The sequence below is a fragment of the Arachis stenosperma genome, chromosome 5 (genome assembly GCF_014773155.1).
Source record: "Arachis stenosperma cultivar V10309 chromosome 5, arast.V10309.gnm1.PFL2, whole genome shotgun sequence".
In the NCBI taxonomy this organism is placed as follows: domain Eukaryota; kingdom Viridiplantae; phylum Streptophyta; class Magnoliopsida; order Fabales; family Fabaceae; genus Arachis; species Arachis stenosperma.
The window spans coordinates 123,596,629-123,605,687 of record NC_080381.1 but is presented as its reverse complement, the minus strand read 5'-3'; the positions used below and the strand labels follow the sequence as shown (position 1 = coordinate 123,605,687).

General features: G+C 38.6%; 1 non-coding gene across 1 annotated transcript; it reads right to left on the bottom strand.

Moving 5' to 3' along the window:
- Nucleotides 1-928: 928 nt before the first annotated feature.
- LOC130984129 (small nucleolar RNA R71) lies at nucleotides 929-1,036 on the bottom strand. Its single transcript, XR_009088082.1, has one exon. It is a non-coding gene; the product is annotated as a small nucleolar RNA R71 (small nucleolar RNA).
- Nucleotides 1,037-9,059: the final 8,023 nt, after the last annotated feature.

Genomic DNA, 9,059 nt, shown 5'->3' with positions numbered 1-9,059 from the left:
GACAATAACCTTTCAATCATATTTTTTATCATATCTTTTTCAAATTAGTTTTCAATCAAATCTTTTTAATTTCTAATTTCAAATTTTTTTTTTCAAAAATCACTTGATTTCTCTTCCACTTTCAATTTTTGAAAATTATCAATCAAATTTTCAAAATGTTTTCAAAATCTTTTAATTGAATTTTCGAAAATTCTCTTCCCTCCTTCCCACATCCTTCTATTTATGGAGTACCACTCCTTCTAAATGCACAATTCGAACCTTATCTAATTAAAGTTCGAATTCTTCTTCTCCTTCTTCTTTCTATTTCTCTTTTCCTCTGACATTTCAAGGAATCTCTATACTGTGACATAGAGGATTCCACATTTTCTTTTTCTCTTCTCTTTCATATGAGCAGGAGCAGAGACAAAGGCATTCTTGTTGAAGCTGATCCTGAACCCGAAAGGACCTTGAAGAGAAAGCTAAGAGAAGCCAAAGCACAACTCTCTTTAGAGGACCTGACCGAATTCTTCAAAGAAGAAGAACCCATGGCAGCCGAAACAACAACAATGCCAACAATGCAAGGAAGGTGCTGGGTGACTTCACTGCACCTACTCCCGACTTCTATGGGAGAAGCATCTCTATCCCTGCCATTGGAGCAAACAACTTTGAGCTTAAGCCTCAATTAGTTTCTCTAATGCAACAGAATTGCAAGTTCCATGGACTTCCAATGGAAGATCCTCATCAGTTCTTAGCTGAATTCTTGCAAATCTGTGACACAGTCAAGACTAATGGGGTTAACCCTGAGGTCTATAGACTGATGCTATTCCCTTTTGCTGTAAGAGACAGAGCTAGAATATGGTTGGATTCTCAACCTAAAGAAAGCCTGGACTCTTGGGAAAAGCTAGTCAATGCCTTCTTGGCAAAGTTCTTTCCACCACAAAGATGGAGTAAGCTTAGAGTGGAAGTCCAAACCTTCAGACAGAAGGATGGAGAATCCCTCTATGAAGCTTGGGAAAGATACAAACAATTAATCAGAAGATGTCCTTCAGACATGCTTTCTGAATGGAGCATCATAGGCATTTTCTATGATGGTCTCTCTGAACTATCCAAGATGTCCTTGGATAGCTCTGCTGGAGGATCTCTTCATCTGAAGAAGACGCCTGCAGAAGCTCAAGAATTGATTGAAATGGTTGCAAATAACCAATTCATGTACACTTCTGAAGGAATCCTGTGAATAATGGGACTAGTCAGAAGAAAGGAGTTCTTGAGATTGACACTCTGAATGCCATATTGGCTCAGAACAAGATATTGACTCAACAAGTCAATTTGATTTCTCAAAGTCTGTCTGGGATGCAAAATGCACCAAACAGTACTAAGGATGCTTCATCTGAGGAAGAAGCCTATGATCCTGAGAACCCTTCCATGGAAGAGGTGAATTACATGGGAGAACCCTATGGAAACACCTATAATTCTTCATGGAGAAATCACCCAAATCTCTCATGGAAGAATCAAGAGAGACCTCAACAAGGTTTCAATAACAATAATGGTGGAAGAAACAGGTTTAGCAATGGCAAGCCTTTTCCATCATCTTCTCAGCAACAGACAGAGAGTTCTAAGCAGAATACTTCTGACTTAGCAACAATGGTCTCTGATCTAATAAAGACCACTCAAAGTTTCATGAATGAAACAAGGTCCTCCATCAGAAATTTGGAAGGACAAGTGGGTCAGCTGAGCAAGAAAGTTACTGAACTCCCTCCTAGTACTCTCCCAAGTAATACAGAAGAAAATCCAAAAGAAGAGTGCAAAGCCATAGACATGGCCGAATATGGAGAGGAAAGAGAGGAGGAGGACGCCACTGAGGAAGACCTCAGTGGGCGTGTACCAACCTCCTCTGAGTTCCTCAATGAGGAACAATGGGAATCTGAGGCTCAAAATGAGACCATAGAGATCACATTGGACTTACTTCTGCCATTCATGAGCTCTGATGAGTATTCTTCCTCTGAAGAGGATGAGTATGTTACTGAAGAGCAAGTTGCTAAATACCTTGGAGCAATCATGAAACTAAATGACAAGTTATTTGGAAATGAGACTTGGGAGGATGAACCTCCCTTGCTCACCAAAGAACTGGATGACTTGTCTAGGCAGAAACTGCCTCAAAAGAGGCAGGATCCTGGGAAGTTTTCTATACCTTGTACCATAGGCACCATGACCTTCAAGAAGGCCTTGTGTGACTTAGGGTCAAGTGTGAACCTCATGCCCCTCTCTGTAATGGAGAAATTAGGGATCCTTGAGGTGCAAGCTGCAAAGATCTCACTAGAGATGGCAGACAACTCAAGAAAACAAGCCCATGGACTTGTAGAGGATGTTCTGGTTAAAGTTGAAGACCAGTACATTCCTACTGATTTCATAGTCCTAGAGACTGGGAAGTGCATGGATGAATCCATCATCCTTGGCAGACCCTTCCTAGCCACAGCAAAGGCTGTGATTGATGTTGACAGAGGAGAGTTAATCATTCAAGTGAATGAAAAATCTTTGGTGTTTAAGACCCAAGGATATCCCTCTGTCATCAGGGAGAGGAAGCATGAAGAGCTTCTCTCAAAACAGAGCCAAACAGAGCCCCCACAGTCAAACTCTAAGTTTGGTGTTGGGAGGCTACAACCAAACTCTAAGTTTGGTGTTGAAACCCCACATTCAAACTCTAAGTTTGGTGTTGGGAGGTTTCAACACGGTTCTGAGCATTTCTGAGGCTCCATGAGAGCCCTCTGTCAAGCTAATGACATTAAAGAAGCGCTTGTTGGGAGGCAACCCAATGTTTTATAATTAATTATTTTCTTTTGTTATTTTATCTCTTTTGTAGGTTGATGATCATAAGAAGTCACAAAAACAATGAAAAAAGCAAAAACAGAATGAAAAACCGGAAGAAAAACAGCACACCCTGGAGGAGAAGAAGCTGGCGTTCAAACGCCAGTAATGCTAGCTGTTGGGCGTTTAACGCCCAGTCTGGCACCATTCTGGGCGTTTAACGCCAGAAAGGGGCACCAGACTGGCGTTAAACGCCAGTAAAGGGCAAGAACCTGGCGTTAAACGCCAGGAATGGGCACCAGCCCGGCGTTTAACGCCAGAAATGGCTCAAAACGTGATTTTGAGCAACATTTGGTGCAGGGATGACTTTTCCTTGACACTACAGGATCTGTGGACCCCACAGGACCCTACCATCACTCTCTCTCTCTTCCCCCATTCACCAATCACCTCAACACCTCTTCCCCAAAAACCCCTCACCTATCAAATCCCATCTTTCTCTTCACCACTCACATCCATCCTTCATAAAACCCCACCAACCTCACCCTTCAAATTCAAACCACTTTCCCTCCCAAACCCACCCATAATGGCCGAACCTTTACCCCCCTCTCTCCTATAAATACCCTTCTTCAACTCTTCATTTTCACACAACCTAAACACCCTTTCCTACCCTTCTTGGCCGAACACACTACCATCTCCCTTCTTCCTCATTTCTTCTTCTTCTACTCTCTTCTTTCTTCTTTTGCTCGAGGACGAGCAAACATTTTAAGTTTGGTGTGGTAAAAGCGTTGCTTTTTCGTTTTTCCATAACCATTTATGGCATCCAAGGCCGGAGAAACCTCTAGAAAGAGGAAAGGGAAGGCAAAAGCTTCCACCTCCGAGTCATGGGAGATGGATAGATTCCTCTCAAGGGTGCATCAAGACCACTTCTATGAAGTTGTGGCCTTGAAGAAGGTGATCTCCGAGGTTCCCTTTTCACTCAAAAAGGGTGAATATCCGGAGATCCGCTATGAGATCCGAAGAAGAGGTTGGGAAGTTCTTACCAACCCCATTCAACAAGTCGGAATCTTGATGGTTCAAGAGTTCTATGCCAATGCATGGATCACAAAGAACCATGACCAAAGTGTGAACCCGAATCCAAAGAATTATCTCACTATGGTTCGGGGGAAATACTTGGATTTTAGTCCGGAGAGTGTGAGGGTGGCATTCAACTTGCCTATGATGCAAGGAGATGAGCATCCTTACACTAGAAGGGTCAACTTTGATCAAAGGTTGGACCAAGTCCTCACAGTCATATGTGAAGAGGGCGCACAATGGAAGCAAGATTCAAGAGGGAAGCCGGTCCAATTGAGAAGGCATGACCTCAAGCCCGTGGCTAGAGGATGGTTAGAGTTCATACAACGCTCAATCATCCCCACTAGCAACCGGTCCGAAGTTACCATAGACCGGGCCATCATGATCCATAGTATCATGATTGGAGAAGAAATAGAAGTTCATGAGGTTATAGCCCAAGAACTCTATAAGGTGGCGGACAAGACCTCCACCTTGGCAAGGTTAGCCTTTCCTCATCTCATTTGTCACCTCTGTTATTCAGTTGGAGTTGACATAGAGGGAGACATTCCCATTGATGAGGACAAGCCCATCACCAAGAAAAGGATGGAGTACACAAGAGATCTCACTCATCATGAGATCCCTGAGATTCCTCAAGGGATGAATTTTCCTCCACAAAACTATTGGGAGCAACTAAACACCTCCCTAGGAGAACTAAGTTCCAACATGGGACAACTGAGGGTGGAGCATCAAGAACACTCCATCATCCTTCATGAAATTAGAGAAGATCAAAGAATCATGAGGGAGGAGCAACAAAGACAAGGAAGAGACATTGAGGAGCTCAAGCACTCCATAGGATCTTCAAGAGCAAGAAAGAGCCGCCATCACTAAGGTGGACCCGTTCTTTGATTTCCTTGTTATTGTCCTTCTGTTGTTCGAATTTTAATGCTTATGTTTATCCATGTTTGTGTCTTATGATCATTAGTGTCTTAGTGTCTATGCCTTAAAGTTATGAATGTCCTATGAATCCATCACCTTTCTTCAAAAAAAACGTGCCTAATTGATAAAAGAAAGAATTGCATGAATTTTGAATTTTATAATAGTTTAATTATTTTGATGTGGTGGCAATGTTTTTGTTCTCTGAATGTATGCTTAAACAGTGCATATGTCTTTTGAATTTGTGGTTCATGAATGTTGGCTCTTGAAAGAATGATGAAAAAGGAGACATGTTACTGAGGATCTGAAAAATCAATAAAATGATTCTGGAAGCAAGAAAAAGCATTTCAAAAACCGAAAAAAAAACGAAAAAAAAAACGAAAGAGAAAAAAAAAAGAAAAAAGAAAGAATAAAAGTTGTGATCCAAGGCAAATAAGAGTGTGCTTAAGAACCCTGGACACCTCTAATTGGGAACTTTGGCAAAGCTGAGTCACAATCTGAAAAGGTTCACCCAATTATGTGTCTGTGGCATGTATGTATCCGGTGGTAATACTGGAAGACAGAGTGCTTTGGGCCACAGCCAAGACTCAATAAATAGCTATGTTCAAGAATCATCATACTTTACTAAGAGAATCATTAACACTATCTGGATTCTAAGTTCCTAAAGAAGCCAACCATTCTGGATTTCAAGGGATAGAGTGAGATGCCAAAACTGTTCGGAGGCAAAAAGTTAAAAGCCCCGCTCATCTGATTAATACTGATCTTCACAGATGTTTTTGGAATTCATTGCATATTCTCTTCTTTTTATCTTATTTGATTTTCAGTTGCTTGAGGACAAGCAACAATTTAAGTTTGGTGTTGTGATGAGCGGATAATTTGTATACTTTTTGGCATTGTTTTTAGTATGTTTTTGATATGATATAGTTAGTTTTTAGTATATTTTTATTAGTTTTTAATTAAAATTCACTTTTCTGGACTTTACTATGAGTTTGTGTGTTTTTCTGTGATTTCAGGTATTTTCTGGCTGAAATTGAGGGACCTGAGCAAAAATCTGATTCTGAGACCAAAAAGGACTGCAGATGCTGTTGGATTCTGACCTCCCTGCATTCGAAGCGGATTTTCTGGAGCTACAGAAGCCCAATTGGCGCGCTCTCAACGGCGTTGGAAAGTAGACATCCTGGGCTTTCCAGCAATATATAATAGTCCATACTTTGCCCAAGATTTGATGGCCCAAACCGGCGTTCAAAGTCACCTCAAGAAATCCCAGCGTTAAACGCTGGAACTGGCACCTAAATGGGAGTTAAACGCCCAAACTGGCACCAAAGCTGGCGTTTAACTCCAAGAAGAGTCTCTACACGAAATTGCTTCATTGCTCAGCCCAAGCACACACCAAGTGGGCCCGGAAGAGGATTTTTATGTCATTTACTCATTTCTGTACACCCTAGGCTACTAGTTTCTTATAAGTAGGACCTTTTACTATTGTATAGAAATCTTTTGATCACTTTTAGATCTCTAGATCATCTTTGGACATTTTAGTTCTTAGATCATTGGGAGGCTGGCCATTCGGCCATGCCTAGACCTTGTTCTTATGTATTTTCAACGGTGGAGTTTCTACACACCATAGATTAAGGTGTGGAGCTCTGCTGTACCTCGAGTATTAATGCAATTACTATTGTTCTTCCATTCAATTCCACTTGTTCTTTGTCCAAGATATCACTTGTTCTTCAACATGATGAAGGTGATGATTGACGCCCATCACCATTCTCACCCATGAACAAGGTGACTGACAACCATTCTTGTTCTACAAGCATCTGAGGCTTAGTGAATATCTCTTGGATTCTTTAATCGGAGTCTTCGTGGTATAGGCAAGAACTGATGGCAGCATTCAAGAGAATCCGGAAGGTCTAACCTTGTCTGTGGTATTCTGAGTAGGATTCAATGACTGAATGACTGTGACGTGCTTCAAACCTGTAACCTACTGGGCGTTAGTGACAGACGCAAAAGAGTTATTCTATTCCGGTAGGGGAGGGAACCGAACCGGTGATTGGCCGTACTGTGACAGAGTATTGAGCATTAGCTTTCACTGCGAGGATGGGAGGTAGCTGCTGACAACAGTGAGACCCTATACGAGCTTGCCATGGAAAGGAGTAAGAAGGGTTGGATGAAGACAGTAGGAAAGCAGAGAGACGGAAGGGAAGGCATCTTCATGCGCTTATCTGAAGTTCCTACCAATGAATTACATAAGTATCACTATCTTTATCTTTTATGTTATTTTCGTTCATCACCATATACATCTGAGTTTGCCTGACTAAGATTTACAAGATGACCATAGCTTGCTTCAATACTAACAATCTCCGTGGGATCGACCCTTACTCACGTAAGGTTTATTACTTGGACGACCCAGTGCACTTGCTGGTTAGTTGTGCGAAGTTGTGTAATGCCATGGTATTGAGCGCACCAAGTTTTTGGAGCCATTACCAGGGATTATGAGAGTTGTGAAAAATATAGTTCACAATTTCGCGCACCAATCCTCTATGTCACAGTATAGAGATTCCCTTGTGTGAGTAGAAGAAAAGAAGAAAAGGAATGAAGGAGAGAAGAATTCAAACACAAAAGAGAAGAAGGGGTTCGACTTTTGGTGTGGAAGAGAAGTGTTAGTAGATGAATAAATAAATAGAAGGAGATGAGGAAGAGAAGAATTCAAAAATTAAACAAATTAAAATAAAAATATTTAAAATTAAAGTTAAATTTCGAAAATTAAAATTGAAATCAAATTAAATTAAAATTAAAATAATTAGTTAATTAAAAAGGAAATTTGAAAAAGAGGGAAGGGATTTTCAAAAATTAGAGAGAGAGAGTTAGTTAGGTAGTTTTGAAAAAGATAAGAATCAAACAAAAAGTAAAGTGGTTAATTGAAAAAGATTTGAAAATCAAATTTGAAAAGATAAGAAGTTAGAAAAGATTTTGAAATCAAATTTTGAAAAAGATGTGATTGAAATTTATTTTGAAAAAGATTTGACAAAGAATTTTAAAAAGATTTGATTTTGAAAATTAAAGTTGATTACTTGACTAACAAGAAACAAAAAGATTTGATTTTAAAATTTAAAGATTGAACCTTTCTTACTAGGCAAGTAACAAACTAAAAAATTTTGAATCAATCACATTAATTGTTAGCATTAAATTTGAAAATATGAAACAAGATAAGAAAAAAAATTTTGAAAATTAATTTGAGATTTTCGAAAATTATGAAAGAAAAATGAAAAAGATTTGATTTTTGAAAAAGATAGAATTTTTAAATTGAAAATTTGATTTGACTCATAAGAAACAACTAAATTTAAAAAATCTTTGAAAAAGTCAACTCAAATTTTCGAAAATTATGAGATAAAACAGGGAAATATATTTTTTGATTTTTGAATTTTTAATGAAGAAAGTGAAAAACAACCAAAAGACTCACAACATGAAAATTATGAATCAAAACACATGATGCATGCAAGAACACTATGAATGTCAAGATGAACACCAAGAACACTTTGAAGATCATGATGAACATCAAGAACTTATTTTTGAGAAATTTTCAAGAAAAGAAAACATGCAAGACACCAAACTTAGAAATTTTTAACTTTTAGACACTATGAATGCAAGAATGCATATGCAAAACAAGAAAAGACACAAAACAAGAAATTTTAAAGATCAAACAAGAAGATTCATCAAGAAAAACTTGAAGATCATGAAGAATGCAATGCATGAATTTTCGAAAAATGCAAGAAACATAGAAACATGCAATTGACACCAAACTTAAAAATTGACACTAGACTCAAACAAGACACATCAAATTTTTTGTTTTTATGATTTTATTAAATTTTTTTGGATTTTTCGAAAATTCTTTTGAAAAGGAAAATAAGGATTTCAAAATTTTTAATAGGAATTCCAGGAATCTTGCAATGTTAGTCTAAAGCTCCAGTCCAGGAATTAGACATGGCTTACTAGCCAGCCAAGCTTTCAGTGAAAGCTCCGGTCCAAAACACTAGACATGGCCAATGGCCAGCCAAGCTTTAGCAGGACATTACATGCATTGAGGTGATTAGTTGAAGCCTCAGTCCAAAAGAATTTAGACATGGCTTTATAGCCAGCCAGGCTTCAACATGCTTCATGAAACACTAGAATTCATTCTTAAAAATTCTGAAGAAATATATATTTTTGAAAATTTTTTTATTTTTATTTTTCTTCGAAAATAAGAATAATAAAAATAAAAAGCTTAAAATTAAAATAAAATTACCTAATCTGAGCAACAAGAT